The sequence below is a fragment of the Acinonyx jubatus genome, chromosome B3 (assembly GCF_027475565.1).
Source record: "Acinonyx jubatus isolate Ajub_Pintada_27869175 chromosome B3, VMU_Ajub_asm_v1.0, whole genome shotgun sequence".
Lineage (NCBI taxonomy): Eukaryota > Metazoa > Chordata > Mammalia > Carnivora > Felidae > Acinonyx > Acinonyx jubatus.
This window is the reverse complement of record NC_069386.1, coordinates 120,294,983-120,307,362: the sequence shown is the minus strand read 5'-3', so window position 1 is coordinate 120,307,362 and position 12,380 is coordinate 120,294,983. Positions and strand designations below refer to the sequence as shown.

Below are 12,380 nucleotides of genomic sequence, written 5' to 3'. Positions count from 1 at the left end.
GAGACAGATGTGGTCCTGATGATGTCACTTGAGTACTGGGTTCCAGCCATACCTAAAGCCAGTTTCTGTTACCAGAACCAGAAGAGGACTGGCAAATTCAGTAGGGGTTATCATTATTCAATTCATTCAACAAGCACTGAGCCCACATGAAGTGCCAGAAACTGTGCCTGGAGCTAGGCATTCAAATATGAGGCCCTGACCCCCGGAAGTGTATACTCTAGTGGAGGAGACACTTATGCAAAGCAACAGCTTCTGGGACAGAAATATTCCCAGGGTGCTCTACGTGAGACATCCAGAGAGCATCCTGGGGAGGAACAGGCTGGACATCCAGAAAGCCTTTGTGAGGAGGTGATGCCTAAATTGGGGCTCAGTGAATGCTGAAGAAGTGGCCATGAGAAAAGAGAAAGTAAAAGCATTCTAGACAAAGAGGTGAGAGAAAATAGATATGCTTGGGGGAGGGGGACAAACAGGAGGGACAGCAGAGAGAGATGTGGTTGAAAAAGTAAGCAAGGGGTGGGGGGACACGCCTGGGTGGCTCTGTCCATTGAGCGCCAACTTAGGCTCAGGTCACGATCTCGCAATTTGCGAGTTCCAGCCCCATGTCGGGCTCTGTGCTGACAGCTCAGAGCCTGGAGCCTGCTTCGGATTCTGTGTCTCCCTCTCTCTCTGCTCCTTCCCCACTTGTGCTCTCTCAAAAATAAACTTATATATATACAAACTTTGTATGCTAATTGTTACAGGGTGCCATTTAAAGACTTACATCAAGAGAGGAATATGATCAGATTTTTGTACAGAGAATAGATGAAAACACAAAACAGGTAGGCGAGACTAACCAGGCAGATGTGGGAGAAATCCATGCTTGGAATTATGAGGGACTTAATGAAGAAATTAGTAGGGATGGGAAGGAGTGAAAGAATGAATTTGAGAAGTTTTGAGAGAAAGAACTGACTGGACCTAATGCCAATAACGTATTTCAGTTTCAAACATTAAAATGGGAATAATAGTGAACATTCTTATAGTCCTTACTCCCCACCAAGTCCTGTCCTGAGTGCTTTACACAAATTAATCTATTCAATCCAGCCCCATGAAGTAGATATTATTGTGATTTTTCATTTCAATGTTAAGGAACTGAGTCACTGGAAGGTTAAGTCACTTGCCTGAGGTTATACTCTAGCAGGTGGTATAATTACAACTGGAATGGTGGCAACCTAAGCCTCGCCCTATGCTATTGACCCCACACTCTGCTGCCTTGTACAAGCATACATTTAAAAGGTAGATGATAAAGTAAGGGGAGTTGGCCAAGGAGAACAAAAATGTCTAGGGAAGCAGAGGCCAGCATCACAGAAATAAGGAAGGTGAACTCTTGTTTCCTACCTCAGTGGTAATTAAATACCCAATTATGTAATTGGAGGAAGACAGCCTGGGCTTAGCTGGGAAGAGAGTGCGAGGTACTTCTGCGCATAGTATCTCCTTTATTTGTCATGGTTCCGTAAAACAGGTGTGTTCATAGCCCCAGCTTCCAGATAAGGAAGTTGAGAGATCAGGGGACGCCCAAGGTCACACACTGGTAAGTGACCCAGCCAGTTCACAGGCGTGGAGAAGACTTGCATTCTATGCTTGGCTCACTGGAGTGTTGTCTGGGTCACTGGACTGTTGTCCAGGGCTGTAGCAGGGTGGGAGGAGGTACACAAGAATGGCCACATCCCTGCTCTCAATGGGTCTATAATCTTGTTGCTCCAATGAGGCTATAACAAATGAAAACAAAGATCATGAAAAGGCAGGATGAAGGTGTGTGCCTGGGAAGTGGTACAGACTCTGGGCCCCTAGAGCAGGTGAGGAGGCATCATGGGGCTGGTGGACATGGGTTGGGTATTGAAGGATGGGTTGAGTATAAAAATGAAAGGATATTTCTAGGAGCTGGGCCCTCACCTGGGTGCTCTGTCAGTGGCAGATACCTGCTGTTTCCACCTGTGCAGCATCACTATTATGTCCTTCTATCTTCTTTTAAGGAACCACTCCTCCCCATTGGGAACCATGTAGTTTGGACAGGACTGGCCTGACTTCTCCCTCAGATTCCATCAGGGATCACTTGAGGCCAGCCTGGCCAACCACTCGGTTTCATTTCCCCCAACCCAATGACTGGCTCTGGACCCAATCCAACCCAATGAGACTCAATCTCAGGTGTGTGCTGGAACATTAGGAAGGAAAAATTCCCCAGGATGGCTGGCTCTAGGAATGTTATTAGCCTGGAGATCCTAGGGGTCATGCTGTAGAGGGGCCTGAGAGTGAAACCCACACTGAGGAAAAGGGACAGGAGGGAGAGAGATCTGATGTTTCAGTTCCTGGATGCAGCCATACCTTCAAACATCCCCAGAATTTTTAGTTATTCCAACTAACAAATTTCCTTTTTTGTTTATGCCGATTTGAGTTGGGGTTTCTGTTACTGACAAGAGAAAGGGGTCTTACTGACACAGAGCCCCAAAGACGGTTGCTGTTAAGCCCCAGGAATCCTAAGCCAGGGTCTATCTGCCTTCCTCAAAGTAAAGGAGATCAGGAGTACAGTGAGGTGAGGTCCATAAAAGAGACAAGGGCTATGGCCTTCTGTGAAGGATGAGATAAGTATAGACTTTGGAGAAGCAGCTTTAGTTTCAATCATACCTCAAAAGGTGGATAACTTTTTTACCAACTGGCATTTGAGAAAAGTACAGCACCACAAGAAAGGGACTGCCTCACATGTGAAGGCACGGAAATAGAAGAACGTGGGCATGTTCAGGGTGCCGCCCACGGTCAAACCTGGCTAGAGGATGGAGTGATGAGGGGCAGTGGTGAAAGGTAAGGCTGCAAAGGTGCCCTGAAAGGCCTCAAGAGGTGTATACTTGGGGATGCTTGGGGACACAGAAATGACAGTTTCATGGGATTGGAGACGTGTTCCCTTCCAAAGCCTCTAGAAATGGTTGGATCCCAGCTAGGCAGAGCAGGCTCTCAGGCTGTCCTAAAGCAGATAAAGAGCTAAGTGTCCAGTTAAGAGATGAGAGAGGGGCTTTGTTCTCTGGCTCCACTGTGCTGGGCAAGAGACCATATCATGTCCTCTGAGCCTGGATCCTCTCCTCCCTGCTTCTGTGAGGCCAGGACAGGGGGTGAGATGGAACCTGGCACAGCACCCCGCCCCCCTGCTCCAGGTGGAGCTTGGGGGGGGGGGAGGCAAGACGATGCCTAAGCCCCAGGGAGCAGGGAGCCGTCTGAGTTTCCTGGGGCCCCCAGTTCCCCTCAGCCTCCCCTGCAGTGCCTCACAGCAACCACTGACTAGGGGATGTGTCCCTGCTGCTTGAGTTAATTACAGTAATTATACCTGCTCCCTCTTCGGCTCTGGTTCCCTTTGTTCCCAGTTTCCTGCCCGCTCATTTGCAAATCTAATCGCTCTGTGTATTTTTTTTTTCTTTAAAGAGAGAACAGGATGGAGAGACAAAGATAGGGAGCAGAGAATGTGGGAGAGAAAAAGTGGGGGTGGGAGTGGGCTGGGAAGGGGGAAGGGAGGGGACAGATGGAGGGACAGCGGTGGAAAAGCGGACAGGAGCAGCAGAGAAGACAAAGGACCATGAGAGCCAACCCAGGGCACCTCTTAACTGCAGGGTCACCCTGAGTCACCAGCTGAGGCCCCAAAGGTGGAAATGTGGGACCACCATTGGCATAGAGTCCCAATCTCTCCCCATACTAGGCTGGTCCAGCACAAATTACAGGCTGTAAGGGCTTCAAATTCAAACAATACCAGTAGATACCCCAGTTCTTTAAATAGTGCTTCCCCCAGGTACTTGTGGGACTTTGGCTCATCCAGATCACCTGCTAGACACTTACTTAATTCAGTGTCAGATGGCTGACAGGTGGCCATGGGGACTCAAACAGGGAGCAGGAAGGAAACAAACTACTCTGAGGAAAATCTGAGAGATGGTTGAGGGGTCTTTCCTCTCTCACCCAACCCCATCCTAGAGACCCTCAGGAAACATCCTGGTCCAAAGATTTTCCAAATGTTCTCTGAGGAGCACTGAGTTTCCATGGAGAATCCTCAAGGAGTGGGAAGGAATAAGTGGGCATAGGTATCCCCCAAAACCCCTTTCAATGACCTTTATCCAGCTCATATATTGGGTTCCCCTAAACTTTTATTTGGAAATAATACAAATTTATTTGTTTTCTCTTTTTTTAAAGTAGTCTCCATGCCCAACATGGGGCTCAAACTCACAACCCTGAGATCGAGTCACATGCTGTACCAACTGAGCCAGTCAGTCGCCCTGGAAGTAATACAAATTTTAAAAGGAGAAAAATCCTTCCCTCCTATAAGGGATTAGAAAACAATGAATCTAATCCAAACTTCTCATCTGTCAGATAGGGGAAACTGAAGCTCAGATGGATTAAGTAGCCTATCCTATATCACACAATAATCAGATCACCTCTTGACTCCCACTTGGAGATTTCCACCACCCCATGCTGCTTGTCAGGATGCCAGGGGGATGCAGAGATTTTGCCAACGCTCCTGGCTCTTCTTGGGCCCATCTGGAAGAAGGCTGATGGCATCATCCTGCCAGAAGTCCTCCGTGAATCTGAGAATCCTCACTCTTCAGTCCTCTGGATGAACCCATCAGATAAAGTATTTCCCAAAAAATAGCTGCACCTATATTTACAATCCCTCATGCCCTTTGCAGAACCTTCCCACCATCACCACCCCATCAAGAGGTAGAATCTATTTCTTCTCCTCTTGATCTCGGCAGTCCCTTTCTGATTGCCACAAAGAACAAAATATGGCAGAAATGATGCTGCATGACTTCCCAAGTTAAGTTTGAACTATGGCAATACAGTTTCTACCTGGCTTTATCTTTTGTGAAGCTCACCATTGGAGCCCAGTCACTGGGCTGTGAGAAAGCCCAAGTTACAAGGAGAGACCACGTGTAGATGTTCTGGCAACCGCCCCAGTGAAGGTCACAGCCAACATCCATTGTCAGACATAAGAGCAAGGAAACCTTCAGATAATTCCAGCCCCCAGGTGCTGAGTCAGCCTGAGTCTCCCAGCTGAAGCCCTGACTTTGGGGAACAGAAGTGAACCATCCCCACAGTCCCTTTTCCAAATTCCTGACCAGCAGAGTCCTTGAGCATAACAGTTATTTCATGCCACTAAGTTTTGGGGTAGTTTGAGACGTGGTAACGGATAGCCAGAATGGGTGGTACCCAGAAGCTAGAGCAGATATTCCCCATATGAAGTTAAATTCAGTAAGCGAGCAGCCAACAGCCAGGGATCCCAAGAATAGACTTTATGCCATGAATCCAAATCTCCAGCTAATATTTGGATTCTCCCCCCGCCCAGTTCTTCTAATTAATTCACAAGAGAAGTTCAGAGTTCAGGTCATTTTGGAGTCAGGAGGGGGAATGGGAGTGGGTGTTAACTCCCCACACTGGATTCAGCCAATGTTTACTAAGTACCTACCATGAGTCAGACACAGAACAGAGTCCCCGCCCTCAAGGAACACAGTATAATTGGGGAGGCAGACACATCCACACTCAAAAGTAATTATAATGCAATAAGTTAAGTTGCTATTAAAAATAAAAGTACTTTGATAGTACTTTGAAAACAGTCAAGAGTATTAGCCTCAAATTTTTGGTATCCTAGGATGGTTCCAATCCACCCAGAAGTATAAATGTTACTCACCTGTGGTTCTCAGCTCTTGGACTCCAAATCCTCTTTTTATCCAGTCTTTGGAATGAAAGGCCTGTGGTGCACCCTTGCTTGGAAAAAGTCAAGGGCTTAATAAATGTCTTTTCACATTTTACATAACCCTGTAGAATAGAATGTTACTTGTTCCCCAGAATCCATTCTCCCATTCTTCAGAATAACAAGACCCTTGGTTTTTTGCTGGTTTTCCTGGCCACCTGGAATAAGGGTTATGTTTCTCAGCCTCCCGCTCACTGAAGCTGCATGTGGCCATGTGACTTATGGGATATATAGTAGGTGATGTATGAAACTTCTGAGTTGAATCTCAAGAAGAGAGAATGTGCCCTGCTTGACAGCATTTCCACCTCCTTCCTAGCTAGAATGAGGATGTGGTTCTAAGCCACTTTATATGATAAGATGAGACAAACACCTTAGACAAAGCAGAGCTTGGATCCCTTTCACCTTGGAACTCCCTTCTCGCTGTTACAGACTAGGTCACATGCACAAAAAATAAACCCTAGGCTTGTCTAAGGTACTACTATTTAAGGAGTCCTTCATGCTAAATCAAATCCTACCCAAAAAGTCCATTAACTCAAACTATTAGCTCTTTATTTATTCCCATGTGCACACAAACACACACACACACACACACACACACACACACACACACACGCACTGTGTCGAGCCTTCAGCAGATGCTCAAGAACTAGTTGAGGAATTTGTTTTTGGAGGAGATCAACTGCACACTGCTGGCATCACTGCTCCCTGCTGCCTGGGGTACCAGCTCACAAGTGTGTAAGATCAAGCTTTCCCACGGGGGTACTGAAGCTCCTGAGGATACCTTGTGGTATGTTGAGTGATATGCAAAACAACACTTTCCTAGAGACCATTTTGCTCAGAGTTGGTGAAAATGATTTTGAATTGTTTATCTCTTAAGACACTTTGTCATATATACAAGACAGAAGCAGCAAAATTCCACTTTCCTGTGTCAGCCAATCTTGTACTTTTCATGAACACCGAAAAAGCAGGAAATGTTTATGTGCACCAAGCAATTGAAAAAGTTGGTTTTTTGTGTGTGTTATCAGGGAAACCTCAGTGGTACCCAAGCAAAATGAACTATTACTTTAGGGAGAGGAGATTAAGCCAGACTTTCCCTAAGCATGTTCTGTTGATAGATGTCACATGAGGAAAAGAATGGAAAGGTTTCATGGTCAAATGAGTTTGGGAAAAGCTGGATTTAACAACAACAACAAAAAAAGACAAATAACTTTCTTTGCTGTGGGATTTCTCATGGTTTTCAATATGGTGACGTGTATTATGAGTCTCCAGCAGGGAGATACAGCGTACGGAGTTGCCCACAGTACACCTTCGCATGGACAGTTTTATGGTGAGTGTTTCCAAGGAACTCACTTGCTGAGTTATATAAATATGAGTGTTCTCATTGTTGGTCGTGTTTGCTGGAGTGGAGGAGTGTGAAAATGTTTTTAACCTATTAAATTCTGGATGGAGCAATATGCCAACCCCTCTGATATCAACCCCTCTGATATCTTATCTTGCCTTTCTGCTGTCCCACTTGCCCACCCCATATGTGATGATTAGTTTGATGTGTCAACATGGCTAGGCTGCAGTACCCAGTTATCCAAACAAACACTAATCTAGGTGTTGTGTTGAAGGTGTTGTGTAGATGTACTTAACATCTATCATGAGATGACTTCAGGTAAAGACTATCCTCGGTAATGTGAGTGAGCTTCATCTAATCATCTGAAAGGCTTTGAGAGCATAACTGAAGTTTCCCAGAGGATAAAGAAAAAACTCCCTAAAGTTTCTGCACCAAAAGAAGAGAAATGTTAGTTAAGATCAATATTATGAAATGCAAACTCAAATATTAAACATTGCTTGATGCCCTTTCTGAAGTCAGTCTCAGAACTGTCTGAGAAGGTAAAGTTCATGTAATGAGAGAAAATGTGGTACAACTTTGCTTTCTATAGATTTGTCCCAGTCTGTTTTCAAAGAAGCAGCCAAGCTAAAATGGGTGAGTTTATTCAACTTATTTTTGCAGGCAGATATTAATGTACTCAAAAGTATACTTGAACAGTTGGTCAGGAAACTAGAGATGACTGAGATCTCTTTGTTTTATTTTAATAGTCATATAGCAATTTTTTTCTCATTATAAAAATAAGTCAGATTTCTGGGCAGAATCATCTAAGTAGAGCAAGTACACAGAATCTCTCTACTCAATGAAATAAAGCAAAAAAAAAAATAAAGTGAAACAAACCAATAAAAAGTCACAAGCAGCAATCAAAAAAAAGAATGGAGGAGAACTTTGTACCATAGAAACCCAAAATGGTAGCCAAGAAAAGACAAAAGAATATTCTGGCTCCTTACATTATTCTGAACAAGGTAAAATGTAGGAAAGTAATTGAGTCCAAGGATTCCTGAGAATTCTCACAATATCCTACAGCTGGGGAGGTATGGCCTCAGAGAGTAAGGAGGCAGATCTAGGTAAAGCTACTAGAAAAGCTCCAGTGAGTAGAAGCCCCTCCATCACACCAGGGGCCTCAGCAGAAGCAACAAGGGCCACTGGGGCTGGCCATCTTTCCAGGGAGACAGATAAGAGGAAAGAGAAAGAGTATAAACCCAATCTAATCTAAGTTGGAGTATGAGAGGAAGTAACCCAACAAACAGAACTAGGTCCCCATGAGAGTTTTATTCTATAGAATAACTTGAAAATATAAAATCAGTAAACAGAACATGATAGAACAATAAAATGAAATTACAAGAAATGTCACAGAACTAAAGAAACAAATTGCAAACTAAAATAAATGTATTACAAATTGAATAAATTAGGAGCAGCTGAATGAAATGGCATCGACCCAGATGAAAAATAGAACTGACAGGATTGGGGAAAGCCTGATGTAATCACAGTGCATGAGGAGAAAATAAAACAGAGACTGAAGTAATTAGGGAATGATAGGTACAGAGGACAAAGACTGTCAAACTTAAGGATAATTGGTGCCCCTGAAGTTAAAAAAAAATAGAAATCAAGAAATGTTTTGAAATATAATATAAGAAAGTTTCACTGAAATGAAGCAAGAATCAGCAAACAAGATGGTACATCATATATACCAAAAACAATTATTCCAGGGTAATACATACCAAAATAGAGCTTAGTTAAGTTGCTGAAGAAAAAGAATAATCAAAATAAACAAGTTATAATGGACTTCAAGAAAACACATCCTAGTTAAAGCACTAGACCTCAGAGAAAAAGAAAGAATAAATGGAATAAGCAAAAGAGAAAACAATCAGACTGGCTCCAGACTTCTCACAGAAACATTCAACTCTTGTAAGGTCTATGAAGGTCTATGAAGTCTATGAAGGTCTAAGGGAAAGCAAGTCTAACATACTTACAAATTATAGAAGACTGTGTTCAAATGAAGGGCACAATCAGATGTTCTCAAACATGGTAGAATGCAGGCAATAGAGAATCTCAGCAACTTCTTTTAAAAACCAAGAAGACCAGGACAGGGAGTATGTTAGAAGCCCTCAAGAAGATCTCCTACATGGGGCTTTTAGATCTCCCAGGAGGCCATGTGGAAGTCTTCCCTTCTCTCAGGGAAAAATGAGACCAATAGACCGTGAACCTTATTTTCAGGCAATGAGTATCAAGTGCATCTGTGTGGAAGCAAAATGAGGGTAACTACAAAGTCCTTCTTTGATGCCTCTTTGGATTCTCATTCACCTGGTCACTTTCATACCACTTTCTAATATTAAACAAGGCAAACTGAAGTTGTTATTGGATTTCACTATCAGCCCACAATTTCTGCACCAAAGAAAGTAACTAAAATCATGGAGTACCCTTCATTTTGTGGGAACGACTGCACTGGAAACCCCGCTGTCTGCTCCCAACCGCTGTATAACCAAGCCCAGCTCTAGAGTCCAGGACCTTTCAGACAACAGGTGTTCTCACTTCCAGAAGCAAAGCTGGAGGCAGGAAGGCTGGTAGTGTCTAGACCCTGTCTGGGTGCTGCATTTGAACAGGAACAAAGGGCACGTGAAGTCCTTTTCCCCATCTATCTCAAAGTGCTGAAATCGCCACCTCGCTGCAAGATAAAGGAATGATGGCACCTCTGACCTGATCAGGATGCATCACAAGCTGGGACACCCCCAACACCCTGAGTACAGGGACAGCTCCCCAGAATGAGATGCATATGCCAGTTAAAGTCTCTGCTGAGGCTGCCTTCTGCTGCTCCTGCCAGATGAGAGGGTAAGGGACCAAAACCTACCTGGAGAGGCAGGATAACACAAAGGTTAGATGAGGACTTTAGCATCAGATGGCCTGGGTTTTAATCTCCTCTGCCACTTCCTGTGTGACTTTGGGCAATTTCCTTTTGTCTGTCTGTTGCTTTAGTTTCAACATCTGTAAAAATGAGGTTAACAGTAGTCCCTACTTCATAAGACAGTTATAAAGATTAAATGTTAATCCATGTAGCACACTTTGAAAAGCACCTGGCACATAGTAAACTCAATAAGATGTTAGCTATGAGTGTTGAGTGTGGAAGAGAGTAACCTAGAAGTGCCTACACAAACACACACACACACACACACACACACACACACACGCACACAATGCCACCCTGGGCAATGAGGCTCCTCTGCCCAGGAGCTGGAACCAGGAAAACTTCCTGCTATAAAATCCTCTGGGAAAGTAGGATTAGGGTACAGGGGACTAGAGTTTTCTCCCAGAGCTTCTGATAGCGCTTATGCCCACCCTTAGGATTCAACATATGCCAGGACCACAACCTCTCTCTTAAGGCCTGGCTTGACATCAGGTAATAGCCACGGTAACTAGAGTGTCAATGCTTTCCCTTTGGTCCTCATCACTGTGATACAGATGAAGTAAAATTATTCCCATTTTCAGATGAGAAGACTGAGGTTCAGAGCAGTCAGGTGATTTTTCCCAACTTCACAGAGCTTGAGGTAGATGAGCTGGGATGCAGATCTATCCTTCTGCCTCCACATCAGTGCCCCCACCCTCGCATATGTCCCACGTTGTCTCTTTCTGTATCTCTGTCTTTCTGTGTATCTGTCTTTCTGTTTTTCTCTCTGATGTCTGTTCGGCTGTCTCTTTCCTCCTGTTCTTCTCTGATTTTCATTTCTCCCATTCCTTTCTTCCCAGTTTAGACCTTAGATCCCCCACAGTCTATCTAAAACAAAAGAGGTTTAGGGCAAATAGCAGCTCAGGTCACAAGCCTGCCTGGGGATGGAGTTCTGTGTGCAGAAATACAGGACAACTTTGTTACTTCAGAACAAGAGCAGAAGGGAGATTCAGAGAGAGAGAGAGAGAAGCAAGCACTGTAAGAAGCAGCTCCTCATCTGTCATCTTTCTCAGTTCCCTTCACCTTCATTACAAGGCTGCGTTCTGATCATTTTCCCAGACCCCACTGCTCATTCTCAGGGAAGAGAATCTCTAGAAGGAAGGGACAGAGAAATGGCTCTGGTGGCTGAAGAAGTAAGGCCCCATGCAGTTTCCTTCATCAAGTGCATTATGTGGCTGTTTAGAAGAGGCAAATCTGGGCCCTGTGTCTCAGAACCTCTGAAACGGCAGTCCAAGCTACAGAAGCTCATTTTTTCCCTCCCCACAGTATGGACCCACCACTATCAACTGGGCAGCGAAAGGGCGCCACCTCCTGGCTAGACACGAGTTCAGGACAATGCAGGCAGTTCATGACCCACATCCCCCCTTCTAAAGTGCAAGCAGCACAATCTTCAGTGCCTTACACACCAGTCACCCTTCTAGGTTTTGGGAATTAGCCGACTCCATTGAGCCATGGAAAAATGACCATGCCTTCACTCACCAATTGGAGTCAGCAAGATCACTACCATTGTCAGTACAGCTGTGCAATGGTCTAAATATTGTGTTCAACGGGGCGCCTGGGTGGCACAGTCGGTTAAGCGCCCGACTTCAGCCACGTCACCATCTCGCGGTCCGTGAGTTCGAGCCCCGCATCAGGCTCTGGGCTGATGGCTCAGAGCCTGGAGCCTGTTTCCGATTCTGTGTCTCCCTCTCTCTCTGCCCCTCCCCCGTTCATGCTCTGTCTCTCTCTGTCCCAAAAATAAATAAACGTTGAAAAAAAAATAAAATAAAAAAATAAATATTGTGTTCAATTTGCCACTTTTTTTTAATAATCAGGAAAGGGAAGGGGAAAGTGTTGATACTAGTAAGAAAGTGAAAAGTCTCATAAACTTAGGACAATGGAGGCAAAGGTGAACCATTAGCTTTGACTGGCCACTCAGGGCTCTCCAGCCAGCCAAGTCTGCATTCAACCGTGAAGGAAAAGTGAAATTAAAGGCAAGTGAAGCGCTAGAAATAGAGACACAAAGGTTATGTCTAAAAGGTAAGATGTAATTACAGATTATATAATTTGATCAGAATGCCATTGATAACATGTAAGTCCATTGTCCAGCTTTCAGACATTCTGCTTCTATATGTTTTCAAAAGCATATTATAACAAAAGCAAAGATGGCAGCATCCTCCTGACCTACAGGACAGACCTGTGGTGAACTCTCTCCGCCATGGGACACTCCAACATGGTCAGAGAAGAACACGAGGCAGCAGGGTGGGAGGAGACAACTTAGGGATGAAAGGCCTGAATTCAAATCCTGACTCTCCTATTTGAAATTTGTA

At 44.5% G+C, this 12,380-nt stretch overlaps 1 long non-coding RNA gene across 2 annotated transcripts in view; it reads right to left on the bottom strand.

The window, feature by feature from the left end:
- Positions 1-1,093: 1,093 nt before the first annotated feature.
- The window catches only part of LOC113601402 (uncharacterized), a 59,298-nt gene continuing 48,011 nt past the window's right edge, over positions 1,094-12,380 (bottom strand). The window contains exons 3-5 of one of the 2 annotated variants that reach the window (XR_003422653.2): positions 9,979-10,112; positions 5,693-5,765; positions 1,094-1,745 (exon numbers count right to left, since the gene is read on the bottom strand). This is a non-coding gene — a long non-coding RNA (uncharacterized LOC113601402). The remainder of the gene's footprint in view (positions 1,746-5,692; positions 5,766-9,978; positions 10,113-12,380) is intronic. The other variant, XR_008299564.1, reaches the window with a different exon arrangement.